This window comes from Schistocerca cancellata, chromosome 8 (genome assembly GCF_023864275.1).
Source record: "Schistocerca cancellata isolate TAMUIC-IGC-003103 chromosome 8, iqSchCanc2.1, whole genome shotgun sequence".
Taxonomy (NCBI): Eukaryota; Metazoa; Arthropoda; class Insecta; order Orthoptera; family Acrididae; genus Schistocerca; species Schistocerca cancellata.
Window position 1 is genome coordinate 410,975,987 of NC_064633.1, and position 23,193 is coordinate 410,999,179.

Below are 23,193 nucleotides of genomic sequence, written 5' to 3' on the forward strand. Positions count from 1 at the left end.
CTATGTGTCAGTCACATAGGGATCATCACGACACATTTAGACTTACTGCAGTGACCACGGAGGCGTTTAAGCCATTAGTGAATGGAACGTTAAGAAACCTTAATAACTGGTAAATAGAAGTAACATCTGTCACGCACTTCACAGTGGTTTGCACAGTATGGAAGTACATGTAGAATTATTGTCATACAGAAGCAGGAAAGTTGTGACTGAGTGAATTCAGTCAAGGTCAGAGTAGGGAATTAGTGTTTCAGTCCAGCATGGAGACAACGCCGTTGCAGATGCCGCTTGGTAACGTACATTCGCGCATTAGGCCACGGTAGATGTTGAGTCTAGATTTCGTTCACTCAAACTTGCGTACACTTTGACCATTTGATATCAAAAGCTAGGATACTAACCCACCTCCCATTGAGTACATGAAAGTTTTTTCATTGGTTTTCAAGTTTTAAAGTCACATGTAGAGGACACGCACACATATTGTTAGGAGTGAGAGACAAAGCTACGTACAACTCATTTCACCTGTACAGAGTGAACCAGAACTCCAACGACAAAATTTCAAAAATTGTGCAGGGATATTTTCCAATTATTTTGGTATGAGGGACCCTTGGTCTCCAGTGGCTCGTTACAAAGTAATAATGTAATTATGACTTAACAACAGCGAAAAAGCCTGTAATACACAATCATCAAAATGTAGTAATGTGAAAGGATACAGTTACCCTTGAGAGTCTATGTTGTTGTTGTGGCGGTGGTCTTCAGTCCGAAGACTGGTTTGCTGAAGCTGTCCATGCTACTCTATCCTTTGCAAGCCTCTTCATCTCAACTGCAACCTACATCCTTTAGAATCTGGTAACTGTATTCGTCTCTTGTTCTCCCTCTACGATTTTTACTCCCCACACAGCCCTTCAGTTCAAAACTGATGATTTCTTGATGTGTCTGAATGTGTTCTGTCAACAAATCCTTTCTTTTAGTCAAGTTGTGCCACAGATTTCTTTTCTGTCCAGTTGTATTCACGTGTTAACATCCTCCTCATTAGTTGTGCAATTCTCCCATCTAATCTTCAGTAATCTTCTGTAGCACCATATTTCAAAAGCTTCTATTCTCTTCTTGTCTAAACTGTTTGTCGTCTATGTTTCACTTCCTTCATGACTACATTCCAGACAAATACCTTCAGAAAATATTTGGTAACTCTTAAACCTATATTCCATATCAACAAATTTCTCTTCTTCAGAAATGGTTTCCTTTCCATCGCCAGTCTACATTTCATATCCTCTCTACTTCGGCCGTAAGTAATTGTTACAGCCCAAACAGAAAACTCATTTACTACTTTCAGTGTCTCGTTTCCTAATCTAATTCTCTCAGCATCACCTGATTTAATTCGACTACATTCAATTATTCTCGTTTTGCTTTTTCTGACGTTCATCTTATATCCTGTTCTCAAAACACTGCACATTCCGTTCAACTGTTCTTCCAAATCCTTTGCTGTTTCTGACAGAGTTATGATGTCTTTGGCAAACTTGAAAGTTTTTATTCCTTCTCCTTGAACTTTTCAGAGCTCCTTTGTATAGATTCAAAACTACTGTTACATGCTTGCCATCGCCGTGGGAACAGCTGAGCATGTCGTCGTTCTGACATTTTTCCACTGCATCACTAAACCCGTAGAAGAGACGCATATCGGCCGATTCTTCATCAGTAAACATATCAATACTGTTTATATCACTGTTAACGTACAACTACCACTGCAAGAAAGAGAAACTCGAGACTGGGCCGAGCAGTAGTGAATGCATGCTTGAGGGACAAAAGTAGACCTTGCTCTTGTCAACACCAAACGCAGTGAGTCAATTGAACAAGTTTGTTTCGAAAGACGACGCAGGCAGCAACGAAATTTATGTACGTAACATGTACCACATGCTTTTAAGGCGTCTGGGTTTAATAATTACTTTATATCAACAAAAGGCAATTGCAGTTAATCTCTTGTACTGAAAACTAACAAAACAATCTCTACCAATATGGACAATGGCATGTAACAAACAAGTTAAAGTGAAACGCATTTTGGAGACGAAACGAGCAGGTGGTTGATGATATCGTAAAAATCCCATTTAGCAAGAGAACGGCGAGCTTCAGCGCAGAAAGGGATAAGGCCAGAACAATACATTATTCCTTTTAACGTAAATACGGCCGGGACCGAGGGTAAGTGGCTGCACGTCATTAACAGGGCCAGGCTATTACCCAGCCATACTTGGCGACACAGACGCGACACGGAGGGAAGATCCCCATTACATAAAAGCATATTGAGACCTTAAGGCTCTATCTCTCTCTCTCGTCTCTCTGCGAACCACAAACGTGTGTGGAAATAAGCGAGGGTGTTGAAAGCTTTGTTTTCTGCGAAGGGAGGACGATACGCTTCTCGTATGGTGGTGACAGATAGCAAAGCAGTAGTTAATTATTCCTGCGGGAATTTTTTGGGCAAAGAAATTGTGCACATTGCTCCAACCCATAGCGAATGTGCAACAGTCATTATTTCGAGTAGGGAAAGGGTTAACGTTCTACTGAAGCAGGAAAGTTGCGACTGAGTGAATTCAGTCATGGCCAGAATGGGGAATTAGCGTTTCAGATCCAGCACGGAGACAACGCCGTTGCAGATGCCGCTTGGTAAAGTACCATCGCGCATTAGGCCACGGTAAACGTTGAGTCTAGATTTTGCTCACTCAAACTTGCGTCCACTTTGACCATTTGATAACAAAAGCCAGCTTACTAACCTACCTCCCATTGAGTACATGAGAGTTTTTTCATTGGTTCAAAAAGCAAATTTATTCTTTCCTGTGATAAAAAATTTTCATGTGTAGAGGCAACAATTTTAATAGTCGTCATTTCAATATGTCCAAGAATGAAATATTTTGTTACTGAGTGTCAAAAGTAATTGAACATGATTGCTGTTTATCACTTGACCCCTGAAAGCAACAGTTGATAAATTATATATAGAATAAAAAAGGGAATAGCTGAGGTGTCTTTCTAAAATAGACCCCAAACTTTCACTTTTATTAATTCATGCATACTAGTTACATGAGAGCATCATTTTGAATGATTTTTGTTACGATCTGCACCTGATATTAGCTGCCTTACAGGGCCAGGGTCATATTTATTTAGAATGTATGTTTGACACCCTGGGCTTGAGAAGACAGTTCAAATGTTTTGTCCATTTGCGCACTAAGTGGTAAGCTAAGTTTGCACACATTAGTATACTCGTTGTGCGGATGCAAAGGTCGGAAGTATGAGACATGCTGATTAATGGGCATAGACCACATTTTATTTTAAAGTATGCTTTGTCGAAGGAAGACATACAGTTTTTAAAATCCGTATTTGTAATAACGTTTTAATGTTTCCCACTTTGTTTTTGTATCTGCTCCTAGGTAAAAACTTATTATTACGCCCGACAGAGAATAAAAGAAATTACAATCACTTCCTATTATGAAAATTTAGGCATTACAGTTCTTGTTCGAGTACCTCCAGTACTCTTCATCAGCACACCACATAAGGGCCCTCGGCTTCGGGCATGTCGAATAGTTGAGAAGGTGAGGATTATTGTACCCTTCCTCACCCTATTCTGTGTGCAAATATCGATGGGTTCAGTCTAGAGGACACCTGTCGACTGGGACCTTGACGTGTTTAAAAGTAGTGAAAAAAAGTCTAGATCGTGATGGTTATTTTATTTAAAGTGGTCGTTTTCGGCCTAGTCTTAGGCCATCTTCAGGGTAGCACCATCAGCTGAACGTGACATCCAGAACAGAAACCGCTCAGTTTCAGCGAATGAGTTCTACTGGCTGTTCTAGACGTCAGCTTCAGCTTTCAAGTTCGCTCTTTCTCAAAATTTTTACCAGAAATCTTGACTTGTATGCCTGCTCTTAAGTTCCCATGCACTCCAACAACAGACTACTGTCGCCTCCAAATGCCGCAAAGATCTGGGCATTGCACGATTCGACCAGCCGACCAAATAAGGATCCACAACGTGGTCCCTTTCAAACGCTGGCACGTCCTGATAACGCTGCCTCACACGCGTTCGCGACGTCACCGTGTCCTTCACAGTCATCACTCGACTTCTGTCACTGTTCACCGCCACTGATATTCTACTAGGCCTGATAACAACACTAAACAATAGGAATGCACTCTTGGGGCCGTTCTATCTGTCACAGAGAATTGTAAGCCTACTCATTTTCATACTGGTGGATGGTGTGCATCTGAACGAAGCTACATTGACGTCCCACTATGTTTTCTGAGTGCTCCACTTGTCAGGCAGTGTATACTGAAGCAGCTGTAAGAAACAGAGACTTACAGACCTCTTTCCTTCGCTGGCTATGCGAATGGGATAGGACAGAAAATCACCAGCGTTGTATCGTACTGCCCTCAGCCAGGCATTGTACAGTGGCTTTAGTCGTGTACACCATACGTGAGAGGTAAAGTGGCGTAAGTCCAAATCCCACTGTTTCGACTTACACTGAAGCGTCTGAGAAACTGGTAAAAGCATGCGTATTCAAATACTGTAGAGAGATATGTAAACAGACGGAATACGGCGCTGCAGTCGACAACGCCTATAAAGACAACAAGTTCAAATGGCTCTGAGCACTATGGGACTTAACGTCTAAGGTCATCAGTCCCCTAGAACTCAGAACTACTTAAACCTAACTAATCTACGGACATCACACACATCCATGCCCGAGGCAGGATTCGAACCTTTGACCGTAGCGGTCGCGCGGTTCCAGACTCTAGCGCCTAGAACCGCTCGGCCACCCCGGCCGGAAAAGACAACAAGTGTCTGGCGCAGTTGTTAGATCGGTTACCGCTGCTAAAATGGCAGGTTATCAGGATGTAAGTGAGTTTTAACGTGGTGTTTCCGGCCTCTGTGGCCAAACGGTTAGGCGCTTCAGTCCGGAACCGCGCTGCTGCTGAGGTCGCAGGTTCGAATCTTGACTCGAGCATGGATGTGTGTGATGTCCTTCGGTTAGTTAGGTTTAAGTAGTTCTGCGTCTAGGGGACTGATGACCTCAGCTGTTAAGTCCCATAGTGCTTAGAGCAATTTGAACCATTTGATTTTTGAACGTGGCCTTATAGTCGGCGCACAAGCGATGGAACGCAACATCTCTGAGGAAGCGATGAAGTGGTGATTTTCTCGTACGAAAATTTCACGAGTGTACCGTGGATATCTGGAATCCGGTAAAACATCAAATCTCCGACATCGCTAAGGCCGGTAAAATATCCTGCAAGAACGGGACCAACGACGACTGAAGAGAATCGTTCAACGTGACAGAAGTGCAACCCTCCCGCAGATTGCTGCAGATTTAAGTGCTGGGTCATCAACAACTGTCAGCGTGTGAACATTCAATGAAAAATCGTCGATATGGGCTTTCGTAGCTGAAAGCCCACTCGTTTACCCTTGATGAGTGCACGACACAAAGCTTTACGCCTCACCTGGCCCATCAACACCGATATTGGATTGTTGATGGCTGGAAACATGTTGCCTGGTCGGACTAGTCTCGTTTCAAATTGTATCGAGCGGATGGACGTGTGTATGGAGACAACCTCATGAATTCATGGACCCTGCATGTCAGCGGGGACTGTTCAGGCTGGTAGAGGCTCTGTAATGGTGCGGGGCGTGTGCAGTTGGAGTGATGTGGGACACCTGAAACGTCTAGATACGACTCTGACAAGTAACACATACGTAAGCATTCGGTCTGATCACCTGCATCCACTCATGTCCATTGTGCATTCCGCCGGACGCGTAATTCCAACTGGACAATGTGACGCCCATTACGTCCATAATTGCTACAGAGTGGCTCCAGGAACACTTTTCTGAGTTTAAATAGTTCCACTGGCCTTCCAAACTCCCCAGGCATGAACATTATTAAGCATATCTGGGATGCCTTGCAATGTGCTTTTGAGAAGAGATCTCCATCCCCTCGTACTCTTATGGATTTATGGACAGACCTGCAGGATTCATGGTGTCAGTCCCCTCCAGCACTACTTCAGACATTTGTCGAGTCCATGCCACGTCGTGTTGCGGCACTTCCGCGTGCTCGCGGGTGCCCTACACGACATTAGGCAAGTGCACCAGTTTCTTTGTCTTTTCAGTGTATGACGATGTTCATATTCCTCACACATTGCATTACTTGTGAAATAAGGATGGCAGCCGGTGGCCTCTTCCATCGCTGATTTAGGAAGTTTTAAATGGGCATAAGCCCTTCTAACGTTTGATAAAGCTGGAGTGTCAGCGTTCTCTTCCTCAAATGAAGCACGGTCTTCAGTTAAAACTTGCAGAAATTGGCCTCTCAGGTAGAGATACGAGGTGTCATCAAAGGTAACGGGAATTTTTTAATTTCGTTGGCTTTATACATCTGATTTTCAAAACTATTTTATCTTGTCGGCAAACATGGTCCTAAGGTATGTTTGCATTTTCAGCTATTTCCAAGATTTAATTTCTTGTTGACAGTCGAAAAGGTTATACGTGTTTTTTACTTTATAAAAAGATAGGTCAAAGAACTTGCATTGAATTTGTTTGAAAAATGGTATAAAGTGCAGAATCACATTCGAAATGTTGATGTGGCTTTTAGCGAATCTGCAGTAGGTACTGGGAGATAAAGAAGCTTGAACAGGATAGAGTAGCACGGAGAGCTGCATCAAACCAGTCTCAGGACTGAAGACCACAACAACAACAACAACAACTATAAGTAGGACAAGAGTTTACGATTAGTGTAACGTTTAAAGCGGGTCGTCAAGACGTTCAAGACGACGACCATCGTGGATGCCTTAGCACATTAGTTGCTGAAGAGATTGAGGAAGAGGTAAAGAAATTTGTTGTGGAAAATCGCCGAATCACCATCAGAATGGTTGCTGATGATGTCTGCATATCCGTGGCCCACGCCAAGCAGAATCTGGAATGTTTTGGGCATGAAACGTATAGCAGCAAAGTTTGTTCCGAAATTGTTGAATTTTGACCAGAAAAGACGTCGATTAGACATCGTTCATGAATTGCTGATCGAACACAACAACGATCCAGAAGCTCTAAAGAAAGTTGTAAGAGGTGACGAAACATGGGTATATGGGTATGACGTCTAAATTAATGTTGCCCCAGCCACTGTATTCACCGGACATGGCCCCCTGCGATTTCTTTCTGTTCCCGAGGTTGAAGAGAACAATGAGAGGACGTCGTTTTGCCACCATTTTTGAGAAGCACAGAATCACTCAATGAGCGAACACTGTAACGAGAACTGAATTCCAGAAATGTGGAGGCATTGGAGGCATTGGAAAAAGCGCTGGCACAAATGTATTACATCTGAGAGGGATTACTTAAAAGGGACAAAGTTAATGTTGATGAATAAAGAAAGAGTCTTTAAGAAAAATAAAATTTCTCGTTACCTTTTCATCACACCTCGTATGTAGATGCTAGCTGGCGGGGGGAGAGCAATGAACCCTACGGCGTTCTGGGACGATTACCCAACCTCAACTCCACCTTGCTGAAATAACCTGTGGATTTCTGTGTAATTCCCGAGTGCACATTTAACGTTCAGATGGAGGCAGGCTACGATGCCGGTTGAAACCCGGAGGCAGCGAGCGTGCAGTAGTGGCGCGGTCCGCCGGTGGTTGGTGCGTGCCCTTCGGCGTGGGTGCTGTTTCCAGCGTTGCGCAGTCCCCGGCCGCCGGCTCCCCCTGTCTCACGGTCGCACCCTCCGCGTGTTCGCGGCCCGCGCCAGTCGATACAGCCGCCGTCGGCGTCCCCTGCGCAGCGGCACTGCGCAGCGCGGTCACGTGGCCTGCCCCCACCGCCTGCCGTCCGGGCTCTGCCCGGCTCCCGCCGAGGCGCGGCGTCTCCGTGCCCGCCAGTTATGTTCTGGCGTAAGGTCTGAGAGGTGGTGAGTGAATGTTGATGGGACTGGCTGGTGGGCCGGAGTATCCTTTGTGTTGAAGAGGGAGTGCACACTCGCTGGCGAGAGAACTGACACGGTTTCTGAGTGGGCCACAAGTCTTACCAACAGCTGCTGTCTCACTCTCGGGATCTGTTGGATGGCGTCTTTGAGGTAAGTCCCGACCGGTGTCGCATCTGTCAGTTACCCCTCCAGTCTACCGAGGCGAGTTTGACGGTACGTTACCGGCTCGCGGCGGAGCAGTTGGCCTTATGGCGGGACCGGCGAACAAAGGAGCCTGCCAGGATGTAGTAGTATATCTCGTTATCGAATCCTCCTACCGGTACCTGTGAAGCCGGCAATTAGTCCGACCGACGGCGAGCCTCGGGGGTGTTAAGCGCGTCCGCGGGAACCTTCTGGAGGCCCAGCTTCCTTTGTTCTGGCGGCGTGGCGGCGCGCCGGCAGACAAAGAACGCGTTGGGCCCGCCCAAAGCTGGCGGGCGGGAAAAGCGGCCAGCGGCAGCCCTAGACACCACCGGCGGGTCGGCCGGTCTGCCTGCCTTTGTTTATAGGTTGCTCTCTTTTCCTTCCCCGGTCTTTGTAGATAAGTCGCCATTAATCACACTGCGCGCGTTCCCCGGTATTGTTGCGTAGTATCGATTATTTATTCCGCTCATTTAACATTTGCTCTGTCGATCTGTACACTCCTAATGAGTGCTTTCGCAAGGATGAATATTGATGAACATGTCAAAATGAGAAGTGAAAGATTTTTTTAGATTTTTCTCCTCTGCTGTGTTGCACGTGTGAAATAGTCGTACAGATTAGTTTTGTGATGATTTTCGACATTTGTATAAATCGCGAGAGCCGGTTTTTGAAATCACACGTAGCTGTATAAACTCACATTTGCTTTGACTAATAGCGAAATAATGTTTTTCAGGATCAAGTGCATCCGCATACCTGTTCTGATCCTGATTCACAGTACTTTCCGCATGTCTACTTCACGTAGCTACCACGTCTAGAACGGTACATAGTAAGTCTATTGAACATACTCTTTAGAGGCAAGGACTCATTAAAGATCTGTAAAAAGCGCGTAATTCGTGGTATAGTCGGAATCGAGAAAAGTAAAAGTATTCCTCCTCCTTGATTAGCGACGAAAGACTGACAGTTAATTTCTCTACACTGATTCATGCTGCGCCTCACGTTTTTGTGCCCTCATCGCGCATGCTTGCGCAATAACTTTCATCGTTGTGTATCTGCTGTTACACTTGTCATAGATGCTGTAGTGTTGAGTCATTCAGACTGCATTTGCTTCTGCTTCCATGTGTAGAATAGGAAATATGTATCAATGTTGTGACCGTTTTTACATACGTAGTTAAGGTTCAACGAAGGACTTGGACAACAGGTGGCCTGCGAAAGCAGGCAGAGAACCCCGTCCTCGGTTATTTTGAACATTACATAGTTATCAAAATGGTTTTCACATTAATCTAGTGACGTAGTTTTGAAGCAAGAACAAAAATTCGCCTCCGATATTCTTGATATTCCAGTAAGTTTATATTTGAAAAAGCTGTTACCAAGCTCCCGGTAAATAGGTTACAAACACGCTCGGTAGAAAAAAACTGATCGTTCCTTCGTGAATAGCTGTTTAGCAGTTTAATTTCGAAGCGCTTAAGTGTTTTTTGATCGGACTTCCATATGCCGTTTTTTCGTTTGGTTGCTGAGTGGTGGCTGCCGTCATGTCTGCTCGGTTTTCTTTTCGTTTATTTAGCGGGTACGCAACGTCATGCTGCCCAAAGTTTCCTGTGATTTTTTTCCAAACACCTGGCATAGAAAGACCCGCTTGTTCGTGCGATCGAGCGTTGGTTTACTCGTGTGATGGTTGTTCCTCAAATGGCCAGTTCGCGAGGAGTATTTTAGAAATTGTAGGTGATGTTACTTCAGTAACATTGGAGATGCTGTGTGTTGAACTCTCAACGTGTCGAGAGGGGAGGAGGGGGTTTCTATAATAGTCACACTGGTCGGATAGTAGCCGGAGAGAGATTAAACAGCTGATTTAGTTTTGTAAGTTATAAAATGCCCTGTACTAACTTTATTTTTTGAGCAAACTGAGGACGCAGCCATTTTCTTGATTCTGAGTACAGAGACACCGGAGTAAAAATAGAAAAGCACCAGTAATTTATGTTAAAGTAGTACAGGCACTCGCACTAGCGGTCTTAATTTTGCAGGGCCCCAGTGTAATCCATCAAATGGATGATGCCCAGGCCACATCGCACAGATTTTGCGCGGACTACTACTTTTTATTTCCCTCAGCAACTGTTAGTCTAGTTGTCAACATTAATTGAAATGTTTACGTATAAGATCACTATAGGTGACCACTAGTGGCAGTCCCGGGAGCAATCATCTACAAAGAGCTGCGTAGTGGCAAACTTCTTCCTAGGTAGTTAATGTAAGATAGGTGTACATGACGTTCAGCAAAGTATCGTCGTGTGTGTGTGTGTGTGTGTGTGTGTGTGTGTGTAGGTAGGTTTTCTGAATCTACCATTCAGTAACGGATAGTGCATTACGTATGGAGGCGGCCATAGAGTGGGCTACGCTGCAGATATGTCACCACAGGTGTTTTATTTCGTGTTCACTCTTTGACTACAGTTGCGGTAATTCACAGGCAAATTAGTGCCTTATTACCTGATAGAACCATCGGACTGCACCACATACATCGTACCGCAACCAATATTTCGAATGTGGTACTGTTATTCAAAGTCTGTTACCTATCGAAACAAGCTTTTCCTATTTTCTCTAAAATCATCCATGGTCTGAAAACCCGTTTAGGTTTTTAAGGAAGCCAGAAACTGCCTCTAGGCAGTTGCTGTATGCTCATTTCTGCTTCTACTTCTTTGTATTGTAAACAAAGGAAGTTAAGAGAAGTCCCAGGAGTAAACATAAACAGTGCAGCTAATGGGATGAAAGTTTGGAGTATGCAACCATGAGCCAACATTTTGTGTAATGTGTACTTCGTAATACAACAAATGCAAAATTAGGCAAATTCAATGCAGGTGATTGCGAAATGCAGAAGGCAGAAACGTCTTGATGTTGGGAGGATTAAAATTAGAGAATTAACCAAACAAAAGCTTTTCTCCAGTGTAGCTCATTTCACTGTTTCCTTTGATAAGAGTGACTTAATTACATGGCAGCTTTTGATGGCGTGGGTGCACAAATTTCTTTGATTGCATCTTCAGCCGAACACTGTTGTCAAGTTCTTTAATCGTGAAAGCGTTCTGTGCAGCGTCTTCATATCGCTCGAATATGTACGGATCCAAGGTTACACACTTTAATGAGCATGAGCATGGAAGATGCGGTTCGGTTGAAGGGAAAGACAACTGATGTAAGTAGGTATTGGAACGTTAATAAAATTAGGTCGTCGTAGTAGTCTTGCATTGTTAATCTGAACAAATTAGTGCGTTACCACTGTCTGCGCACAAATTTCCGCCATGCAACCACAAAGGAACGCTGATTGTGAGTAGAATCCAGATTGCGTTCTTACCCACTGGCGCTCTGCGACGTAGTTTCACGCCTTCGTTTGTGACGTTTTCTCCTTCCTTCCGGTAGCATCGTGTTTCAGTATTGCGTAACAACTAACAAGGGCCTCTCAACGCGCCCTTAAGAAACGGAGTCGCAAGTGCTGTTCGTAGCTATCAGACTACTTTACTAAGTTTGTTCTGTGGAATACACGCTAGGTAGTGTGACCTTCAGTTTGTTATAGAGTTGAGTGTTTTTATTTATACTGATAGTCGCAGTTTCACCTCCTGATCTTTGTGATCCTTCTAGCTTACAGTGAAAGTTCATTAATATTTTCTAAAAATTTGACGTACTTTGTAGCAGATAGTTCACGTATTTATGTGCGGTTTGGTATTTTCCAGAAAATAACATCCATTCCTCCTGTGAACATTGACAGTGTAATGTAATGCTACTGGTAATTTGCTGCGATAAGGGTTGTCATAAAAGAATGTCACGTGAGGGTTCGCTAATGTTTTTGGTTATTAAGATGTAAAATTTACGTCGCTGATACATACGATTTTGGAGTGCTTGTGCTTCTAGGAACACAATGTTTATTAACAGGGTTCCAGAATGCATATTTTTAAACTCATCACACTGAGTAAAGAGTAACAAAGAATTTAGAGATATCATTCGCCAGTCTTATTTTGTTGTTGCTAATAGTCATGGTTGTCGCCCGGAAGAGAAGCTTCAGTATCGTCGGCAGCCAGGATGCGAACAGCACTGTTTGTGATGTGTAACTTCCGTCGACGTTCTTTGGTTACATTGCTGCAGCAACTGTTAATTGTTGATACATGGTGACGCTTCCAGTCAATTTGTTCGTTGGCATGTGAGTCGTATGAAGAGTTTGGTTAAATGTCTTTAGTTCATCTCGCAGTGAAACGCACAATTAACCTAGGTACGTTTGATACTACCACATTGGCAAGGATGTGTTGTAGGTGCAACGTAATCTTCTCGCCATATATCTAAAGGTATTAAATTACTCTACATTTACTTTCTAGCAAGTTATACTAAACATGTATCAGAAAAGTCAGACCGTTGTAAAATTACTCTTCTTTGAAAGTCTCAGATTTATTGACTGTTTAAACATGTCTGTCCTGGATATTTGATGTCGTGAAGACTGTCTGCACGTGGTGGTTGTAATGCTCGAAAACATTTTGTGGTAAGAGATTGGATAATAATTACTGATTAATATGTATAGAACATTCAAGAGCCTAATTTGGATTGTATGGCACTGTGTTGTAGGCAATTCAGTATAAATTGTTTAAAGGTGCGGTGTAGAAAGTTTTTAATCGTTAAAGTCGGTTTACAGGATATACTAGAAATGTTTATTCTGATACTGAACGTTAATATTATCCTCAGTTCAGTATTTTATTAACGTAGATTTATTTCTGTGTAAAATTTCTGAAGTTTGATATGAGTTAACGTCTTCATTTTACAGAAGATGGGTATTTTCTTCCAGAATAGTTGACGATTGCTTTTATCAGATTTATTCCAGAGTATACATATCCACCATGATTTAACAATATCGTGTTGTGATTTCGTTGGGAGACTCGCATCGTCATGATAATTATGTAATGAAACATTTCCTATGAATTTTAAATCGAAAGTTTAATTTTGAGAGTATACGTGGAATGATACGAACTGAGAAGATTTCATGCGTCATTGCGAAGATGCATCTGTTGCAACTGGGTAGCTTCTCTTCAGTAATATTAAGCGTCGCCGTTTTATGTGATAAAGCAGTGTTAGTCTACTTTGAAAGCAGTAATGCAAACCGTCATCCGTATCACAATGTTGTTGAATGGTAATGTCTCACTTTTTGTGATTTAAATTTGCCTATGCCCATACATTTAGTTGTCAAAGGTAAAGGAACGAATAATGCTATGAGAACAGTGGTATTTCTAATTAAATTGTTTTAATTTTTTCTGCTCGTAACTTTAAAAAAATAGCCACACAGCCGGCATAACGATAACACGAGCCGAGGTGGAGCTCCACACTTTTCGTGATTGTGAAGCAAATGCACAGATGGAAATTAGCTTCTGCCGAGGAACTCATTAGGTTTGTCAGCGATTGAACCCTAAAACTGACATTTGTAGGTAATGGAAATCACACCTGCAGTGAAGCGTTCGTATCTTTCGTTATTTTGTTTGTATTAAATCCGAATACTTCTCCAGCGGCGTTGTCTTTACTTATTTACATTGGCCTTAGATAGTGATGTGAGAATAGAGAATTGAAGCTATGTCAGGATTATATGTAATTATCTGACGAGGAGAATGAGTTTGTCTAGTGAGACAAAGGAAAAACTGCTGGTTTGGGATCGTGTTGCATAATTTTCGCTGGGTTTTCAATATCTATCTTCTCGTGTCGTGTGCGCATATTTAAGCCAAATCGAATAGGCTAATGACGGTACTTGTTTACAGGGCCCAATGACTATAGATGTTTACAGGGCAGTTACCATAGCAACAGCCAATGTAAGAACCAATTTGGTCATACTGCCCTATACTGTTCATTATTGCTTATGTCTGCACTGCTCCTGGTACAAGTCTGTTGCAGACGTGGTAGCCAGTAACATCTGATTGTTGTTATTCGCTTTCGTTGTTTCTCTGTGCAGCATGTTTTGAGTGACAGAATATGTAAACTGTGTGCGATACCGCAGAGAAGGCTATTGTGAGCTTTCGAAGGGGATTCAGTAGTGTACGTTAATAGAGAATCATGTAAATGAATTTGGTGAGAAACCAATACAGCTGTTGCTATCTCAGCCATATTCCGCGCGTAAGTAATAGTGAACTGACATCACTTTTTTACTTATTCAACTGTACTCGGCCAGTCACTTTTTCAGTCGAGCTTGACTCCTCTGAATCCCTCGTACTTCTTCAATTTACTGTTGTAAAAAAACATACCTGGGGTCAGTGACCATTTCGTGACAGATGAAAAATGACACTGAGCTTGCGACAAGGCAGGAGTTAAACTTGCTTTGTGACAATGTTTCCTCCTAAAATTTCCTACACTAGAAACAGTTATACCATGGGGTATGCGGGAATAGCATCGGATCTCGGTCTGGCGCGAACGTTTAAATTTTCTGAACGGTTGTCGATTCGTTTCACATTGATCCATTCATGTAGTATAAATTTAATTAAATTTCTCTCGAAGTTGATGGCTGCAGGGGTCTGTGCTTGTGGTCTAGTCATGAGGCATCAAAGATTGCAATCCAAAGTTTGCAAGAGAAGTAACTACTTTTATGTGACAATATAGTTCATGGAGAGACTATCAACGAAATATAATCGTGGAAAAAGAATTAATCCCTCTTAGCCAGGAGGGAGTTTACAAATGAGTAATAGGGTCCTTGCTACGAAGAAATAACAGAACTTATTTGTGACATCACTCTAGGCCAAGAGTTTTCCACTAACAGAACACTTTAAGAATCCCTGTACTTTGCTGTAACACTGTTTGTTGAAGGTTAATATAGTTTTTAAAAAGTGTGAAACATACCTTATTCAAGAATTACTTCAATTTTAAACCTTAACCAATAACACAGATATCAGAATAAATGTTTAAAAAAACATCGGGAAAAAGCCATGTTGTTAGGTTTTACACGGAGCATGTAACCCTGTATTAGGCAAATGTCAACGAAGGGGTTGCGGCAGGAAATGACTAAACCAAATATTGGAGATATAGACCTAAGTGTGCTGTGGTGTTAACAGTGGATCGCTGCAGCCACCGATAACTGGAATGATCTGACGTGACAGGCTGCTTCAAGAAACCAAATAGACTTCCTCTGCAAGTCTTGTTTCGCTGGCTGTATCTAGGTATCTGTTTTCTGTAATTATCGCGACACCCCTGACCGTGCAAGGAAAACTTTCTCCCGCTTTCGTGCTGTTTGTCATTATCTATAAAATATTTTCTGACAGTGTCGTCCAGTAATAACCTCTTACTTTCGTTAAACACAGTTTTTGCAGCGAGCACGTTAGACAGTCTTCGCGACCATTTCGTAGTTACTTTTTGTGGGGAGTTTACTCAAACAAACGTGGTAAAATCTGTCCATCTTTCAGAGATGGTTGCGGGACTCGGCTGTTGGCTACATATGTCAAATCAAACACGTTACAGTCGTCTAATTTGCAAACTTATTTTATTTGGCTATCTTACGACGGATTACTACGCCAGGATCAGGGGCCTGAAGATGGAGTAGTCAAACGCCGAAACTGGTAACCAATTAAAATAAGTTTGGAAATTAGACGGCTGAAAGGTGTTTGATTTGACATCCTGAAAGGTGGCAGTCTGTCATTTGGTCGATTTGGGGAAGGAAAGGGCGGCTCCGTTTTATCACGAAATAGCGCGTATACGATTAGTGTTGGTAGAGCAGTAATCAAAATAATTTTTTATTGTGACAACATTTTCACGAAATTGTCTGCTTTCTTCTGTAAACGCCAAGGTATTTCGTTGTTTCCTAATTGCATAGAAGCGACGACAGTGATTAATCACAGGTCGCCCAGAAAGATTTGTATATTAATTACTCCCACGTGCTATTAGTGGAGCGGTAGGGATAATTTGAAAAATGTGGTCTTGCACGCTCTGCCAAGTACAAAAGTGTCAAATGCGTAGTAATCATGTGCCAGACGTAATTCTGAAGACAGAGGGTGATTAACCAGCTGGCTTTGTCTAACATGTTAATATGAAAAAATAGGTTGCTTAAAATATAATCTTGCCTCCTAATACCCAGATGATTGTACGTTCAATAGGGAAACAAAATAAAACAATGAAATAGTGTCACTGACAGGATTATAATAACGGTGATGAATTGTTTCATAAATTGCGAGTAGAGCAATTTCATAGTCAGCCATGAAAAGCAAACTATCTGCGTTCTGGTCCACTAATACTAATTACAAGACACATTTTTATATCAGTGTAAGGTAATAACTGACCAGTGTCGAGAAGTCATTGAAGGAAGGAGGCTGTACTTTGAGAATTGAAGATGTTAGCAGTGCACAGAATGTGGTCATGACATTCGGCACAAAATATCAGTGCTCATCATGTCAGTCATAAATATCAAACATTTTGAAATTGTAAATTAGGCACAGTACTTTTGGTTGGCCTACAGTTAACCCTTTGGTGGATTGGATTTACCTTTTCTCCCGGAACTGCTTCACTCTTCGCCTTCTCTTCAGCTCATTTGAGATAGTACCATCTTCTCGTGTATGCTCCACAAGTTACTGTCGTTATTTTCTATCCTTCTGTCAGAATTTCTGGCTAATTGGTCGATGTGTACTTCTGTTTCCCATCCACTTAACTTCTTTCGATCTCTTCGAATCCATCTTCCACCTCTTTTAGGGCGCAGTATTTCTTTCTCCAGTTTGGAACTATGTATGCATAGTGTTAGGTCTGTCTCATTGCTCACTGTAGCTATTTAGTATCCATAGGCTTTGCTTCCATTGACTTATTTTTGTGATAAGACCAAACTTCATCTTCATCTTCACCTTCTCTATTACCGACCCACTGCTTTCGTTTGTTCGAGTTATCTCGCGGGTATTTAAATTTGGCCACATTTTGCACGTTGCTATCTTGTGTGTTCTAGCCCTCAGTGGTATTCAGTTTTTTGTATTGAAGGTGATCCTTAGTTTTACTTTCCTGGATATCTTACTCAAATATATTTCATAATTTAAACATATATTACACGTGTTTATACACATATTTTACCCGTATGTCGAGCGAATTTCACCCTGCAATTTTTCATGTTGCATCCTCTGAACTGAGAGTAGTGCGATGACATTTTACTGGTACATTTAGTGGCGTACGTAAATACTGTCCGAAACTAGTCGCGAGTGCAGTTACTAGTAAAGAAGCATGAAAACGACGTGCAGCAACGCTAAAAAGTAGTAAGCGATAAACTTGCTTTCATCATTTTATTGGGGGACTGTCTGCGAGAAACTTTCGTAGAGGTTTGGAGTTTAGTAAAGGTTTTGCCAGTCGTTAAGTGCTCATATTGTCCAATAGTGCAAGAATTTAAAGTACGGGTATGTGTGCGTCCTGGGCCACTCTGCTTTTTCATCCTTAACTCAGATCTTTTGGTAAGTAAGTAAGTAGTTCTTATCGTCACAACGAATCTTTTCAGTGGGCGAGTGATGTATGAAGTTGGATTGAAGTCGGTCCAGTGACTTAGAAGATATGGGACTTACATGCATACTAGGTGTGAGAAAAAATAACGAATTTTTGTTTTTCTTAAACGATCTATCGTTATTGAACATCAACTTTGCCCCTTTTCACTGTAATCCCCCTCAGATATACACTAGTCAGCGCTTTTTCCAATCGTGGAAGCATTTCTGGAACTCACTTTCCATTGTGGTGTTCGGCTCGTTCAGTGATTGTTTCTCAAAAATGTGGCAAAACGACGCCCTTTCATGGTCCTCTCCAGCCTCGGGAATAGAAAGTCACATGGCGAATATGGTGGCCGAGGCAACATAACGGTTTGATTTTTTTTGCTTAAAAATTACGAACAAGCATTGAGTGTGAGACCTTCATCGGGGTGCAATTTCCACGAGTCGTTTTTCCACAATCCTGATAGTGTTCGGACTGCTTTACGCAAATCTTCCAGATAGTATTCCTTATTGACTCTACGACCATAAGGGAGGAACTCAAGATGCACTATCCCATTGTAATTTAAGGAAAGACTGAGAAGAACCTTCACATATGATCGAACTTGCCTAGTTTTTTCGTTGTTGGCTCATCAGGTAGTTCACATTGGGACGATTGGGCCTTAGTTTAGACGTCATACCCGTACAACCATGTTCAGTCACGTGTTATAATCTTTAGAAGTTCTGAATCGTTGTCGACTTCATTCAGCAATTCCTAAGGAAAGTCTACGCGACGAAATCCAATTTAGGAACAAACCTTGCCGGTACACGTTTCATGCTTAAAATATCTGAAAAAAATTGCTCGGCGTGAGCCAAACGATATGCCGATATCATCGGCATCCTCTGATAGTGATTCCGCGATTTTCCATAGTCATTATCTTCACTTCTTCCACATTGTTGTCAGTAACTGATGTTCTATAATCTGTTCATCATAAGAATAAGCCTAATGTAAACACTGCACTACGTATTCTTCCGGGTTTGCTGGCACCTCATTGGATTTCTGTTTCGCGTGGGACTGCAGCCAGGCTGTCTAAAGTACTGTCAAGTACGATAATAAGGGTGCGTTTTGAGCTGTGCGTTACGCATACATATACTTAGCGATAATACGGGACAACAGATTTACCGTCCCATTTAGCTTGGACACCACTGGCCGGCCAGCTGGTACAGCTAGAGTGCAGTGACGTGGTCAGCTGCAGTACACACGCAAGAAGACTATGGGAGGAGCAATACAGATTCGAATGTCATTTAATTTTTAAGCAGAATGAAATAATACACTGCAAATCTGCCACAATACGCTCCTTAGACGAAAACCCCAACACGTCATCGTTTTTAGCTAATATACCATTGTAATTGAAATTAAGAACGATGAAAATTCCTGACTCAAGCACAGGGTAATTTTCCTGCACGAGCTGTGTGTAACGTAAGAGTATTGAAGGATTTAAGCATATAGTTAAATATTGAAGCCAGTGAAGGTATTACTTAGTCAGTCGTCTGGTAATCGCTTAGCTCCTTCCTTTTCCTAATCCGAGAAATAAGTTTCAGTTCAGTTTACCATGCCTTTCTTAGAGAGTCCAAGTTCAGTTCCTTCAGTATCTATGACACTGGCACGGATTGAACAAACCTGTCACGTAGATAACTAACCTTTCAACAACATAATCCACGAAGCTAACCCGGCGCAGCATTCTCTTTTGTGACGAACCCTTCTATATCCCGCCAGCATTCGGCAGTGACGCGTGAAAAAGCTGCGTGCTTTAGTTCCAGTACGACTGGCAGCTTAACTTTAACCGTTTTGTTGCTACTCGGGCCAAATCCCGCAGCTTGGCTCCAGATGGAGGCGATTCTAGAAGTCGATCGGGGGGGGGGGGGGGGGGAGAGCTGAAATATCTCGTAACAAAAGGAAAGTAGGAGTCCTCCACCGACATCTGGTTCCCATGCCAATACGCTACCGACTGCACTAAACATTCGACGTGAGTTTGTTTTGCGTCTGCATTGCGTACAACACGGGAAAACTTCGAAGCCGATTATCTCCATAAATTTATGAAAAACCTTAAGAACAGCCTATTCATCGGCACTTTTTAACCATGTTCCACGCGTGTGTTTGACTACAGAACAGAAAGCATCCTCAAGCATTTTCATAATGCGCATTAACAGTGCGACAATCAAGAGCACAACGCTGCAGAGGCTGTGACTCTACACGATTTTTGAAATAAAAACTACATAGCTAAAGAATGATTAAGAAAAACGTTGATGGCTGTTAATACATTTGAATCTTAGTTTCATTTAACGGAACTTAGTAATACGATATCTCACAAGTTGGACCTACTTCCAGGAGCGTAACAACACGTGTGTACTTGTGCTACGGCTTTTGTGACCAATCACGGCGTTTTGTTTGTTTACATTGGGTTTATTCTTATGATGAACGGATGTAGGACATCCAGAACGGTATTGTCAACGTCTTATTGACCCTCTCTGAAACGTACTTGTTAACATTCGTAAACTCTTGTCTTACTCATAGTTCCGCCAAAAGCCATAGTCAACATTTTGAATGTGGTGCTGCTCCTTATTCCCTTTTTCAAGCAAAATGTAATGAAAGTTCTTGGATACATCTTTTTCGGAAGTAAAAATTCATAGATCGCTGGAAAACACGTATAACGTTTTTGTCTATCAACAATAAATATTCAAAACAGCTGATAATGCAAACATACGTCAGGAACGTGTGTACCAAAAAGATAAAAATAATTGAAAATCGGCTGTATAAATTCCTGTTACTTTTTGATCACACGCCGTGTATGTAAATACATACGTATTTTTAGTCTACATCTATATTCTGCAAACCGGCGCGAGGTGCAAGTCAGAGGTTACGTCCCATTGTACCTGTTATTAGGATTTCTTCCTGTTCCATTCGCTTATGGAGCGCGAGAAGAATGATTGTTAGAATACCTCTGTACGTGAAGTAATTAGTCTCATCCTCACGATCCCTAAGTGAGCGATTCGTAAAGGGTTGTAATATATTCCTAAAGTAATCATTTAAAGCCTGTCTTGAAATTTATTTAATGGTTTTTCTCGGGATAGTTTACCACGTCTTTCTTAGAGTCCCAGTTCAGTTCCTTCAGTATCTATGACACTGGCACGGATTGAACAAAACTGTGACCATTTGTGCTGCCCTTCTCTGTATACGTTAAATACCCCCGTTTGTCCTATCTGTACGGATCACACGATAGATTTGTAAGCACTTGTTTTGTAAACTGATTGCACTTCCTCAGTATTCTACCAACAAATCGAAGTTTACCACCTGCTTTACCCACGACTGAACCTGTGTGATCATTCCATTTCATGTCCCTACAAAGTGTTACACCCGGGTGTGCTTAAGAGTTGGCAGATTCCAACAGTGACTCATTGAATTATAGTAATAGGATATTACGGTTTTTCGTTTTGTGAAGTTCAAAGTGAAGTACAGTTTTTTATAGGCCACGTCCAAGGTAGGTGGTGAAAACACTGGCAATTAACATGGTACCGACAAGAATTCATCGGCCAGCATAGCAACCAGCTTTTAAGCGGAAAAAAATGCTGCCCTGGTCGGGCGGGCGGAGAAACTAGACATGCCGTGGCGTGGCGTGCGGTGCGGCGGTGCCGCGTGGAGGGGGCGCGGCCCAGTTGCTGCAGAGGAGCCGTGGGCAGCCGCCGCCTGAAAGTGAAAGCGGCGGGACCGGTTTGGCGGGCAGGCCGCGCGAAAGGCCAGCCCGCATCCCACAGGCATCTGTGTGTCTGCTCCGCTCCACCCCAGCCTGCACGCGCAGACTCTCAGCTGTCTCACTCTATGCAGCTGCTCGCTGATTTGCAGGCGCGCGATCCGCCACCGAACCTTAGTTTTCCGTGGAGCGAATGAGAACGAACACAAGAGGACGAGAACTCAGGTGACAGTTTGTTACTTTTCACCACGAGTTGCCCGTACCTATGAACGAGCGTCCTCCCTAGACTGAACAGAAGCGAGCACAGGAATCGACGCATGCAAACATTACGAACACCTCTGAACTAAATCTTCTCGTCATACTGATGTGACAACAGTCTATGCTCGACTCAACGAGCAATAACCACTCAGGCGTCAGCACTAGCAGTGGAGGGCAAATGGAGCGTGTGGGAGAGGAATCTACAAAAACATTTCAGGCTTTGTCGTAATGCAGAAAGTGATTTATCTGGCATCCAGAACATCGTGTTTACTGGCTTTCGAATGAAGAGTGGATGCATTTCCGAAAGTTGGTGAACTGTTAGTGTGCTGCCGTGGTTAAAGTACCGGGTGATTCAAAAAAAGATTTCAATCGTTCATTACAAACTATAAAGATAAATACATTGCGCGTTTCACTGGATTAGGAAGGCTCCGTTTTCATACACCTTCGCTATTTATAACAAGCAGACTACAGGATAAGAAGAATGAAAATATTTGTTGGAATCTGCGCGTCAGTTCGCTGTGTAAGTGCAACGTGCATCCCTCTGTCGATCCCGCAAGAATCTGCCACTGTATAAACAGAGCTATGCCTGGCGTACAAAGTTTTTGCAAAGGGAAGAGACCTGGACGGCCACGCACGTCTGAAATGTAGAGCGTTCAGAGATGAGTTCACACGGAGCCCTCGGAAGCCCACAGGACGGGCTGGCCAGGAACTTAAAACTTCCTCAATAGTGATGTTTTCTGGGATAACGCCTGTTTATGAAACCTTAAAAGTTGCAGTTACTGCAGTTGCATTTCGGCGACTAGAACAGAAGATACGAAGTTTGCATTTCAGAAGACACTATTTCCGTACTCTACCCATCTTTTCAGGTGAATTGACGTTCCATGTATTGCAGGGCGTCCAATCGGGGGCCGCATGCGGCCAAGGCCAGTATCGAAGTGGCCCAGGACGTCTTCACTATCGGCAAAAAGAAGTCCTTAATATTCTGACTATGTGAAGTTAGAATAAATTAAATATTTTTTAGACTCTGTCCACACCAAAGTATTCTCTCATTGGTCCATTAGTTTTTTCCGCTCAGCGGTTATTCAGTATATTATGTAGGGCCCAAAAATACTCTACTTCCTTCAAAGTGGCCCATGTAAGCTAAAAGGCTGGAGACCAATGATTAATCACGTAAATTAAATGCCTGATTGTAAGAATTGGGGGTCACAGAATCCTGGCGTCGTCGTCGAACATGATTCAACGAAACTTAGTGTTTCGTGACGTTACTGTCCACAAATTTTGTGAACCTTTAGTTTTTACAGAGAAAACGGACAGGAATGTCATTCCTGGACGTGTCGCGAACTTGATAGATTCCTCAACGAAGATTCCATTCATTTAATTTTTATGCATGACTGCGCCCCGTCTCACTTTCTCCTTGGTGTGCGACGTTATCTTACCACCAACCATTCAACAACGTTTGATTGGAAGAGTCGGACAAGCTCATGTGCATTGCTCTTGGCCTCATAGTACATAAGACAGAACTTTGTCCTTCCTATGGCAGCTGCTCATAAAGAGCTAAGAAATCGAATAGTTGAAGCAATCGAGTTAATATAAAGGGATCTGTTGATTCGTGTGTGGAATAAAATGGATTAACGTTTCGATGTTTACCGAGCAACGTATGCTGCTCAATTTGAGTGCACTGTAAAAAAG

The 23,193-nt window shown here is 42.6% G+C and overlaps 1 protein-coding gene across 1 annotated transcript in view; it reads left to right on the forward strand.

The window, feature by feature from the left end:
* The first annotated feature begins 7,889 nt into the window (after positions 1-7,889).
* The window catches only part of LOC126094431 (brain tumor protein), a 205,265-nt gene continuing 189,961 nt past the window's right edge, over positions 7,890-23,193 (forward strand). Inside the window, exon 1 of the mRNA XM_049908799.1 lies at positions 7,890-8,060. The gene's annotated coding sequence lies outside the window, so the exon portion shown is untranslated. The remainder of the gene's footprint in view (positions 8,061-23,193) is intronic.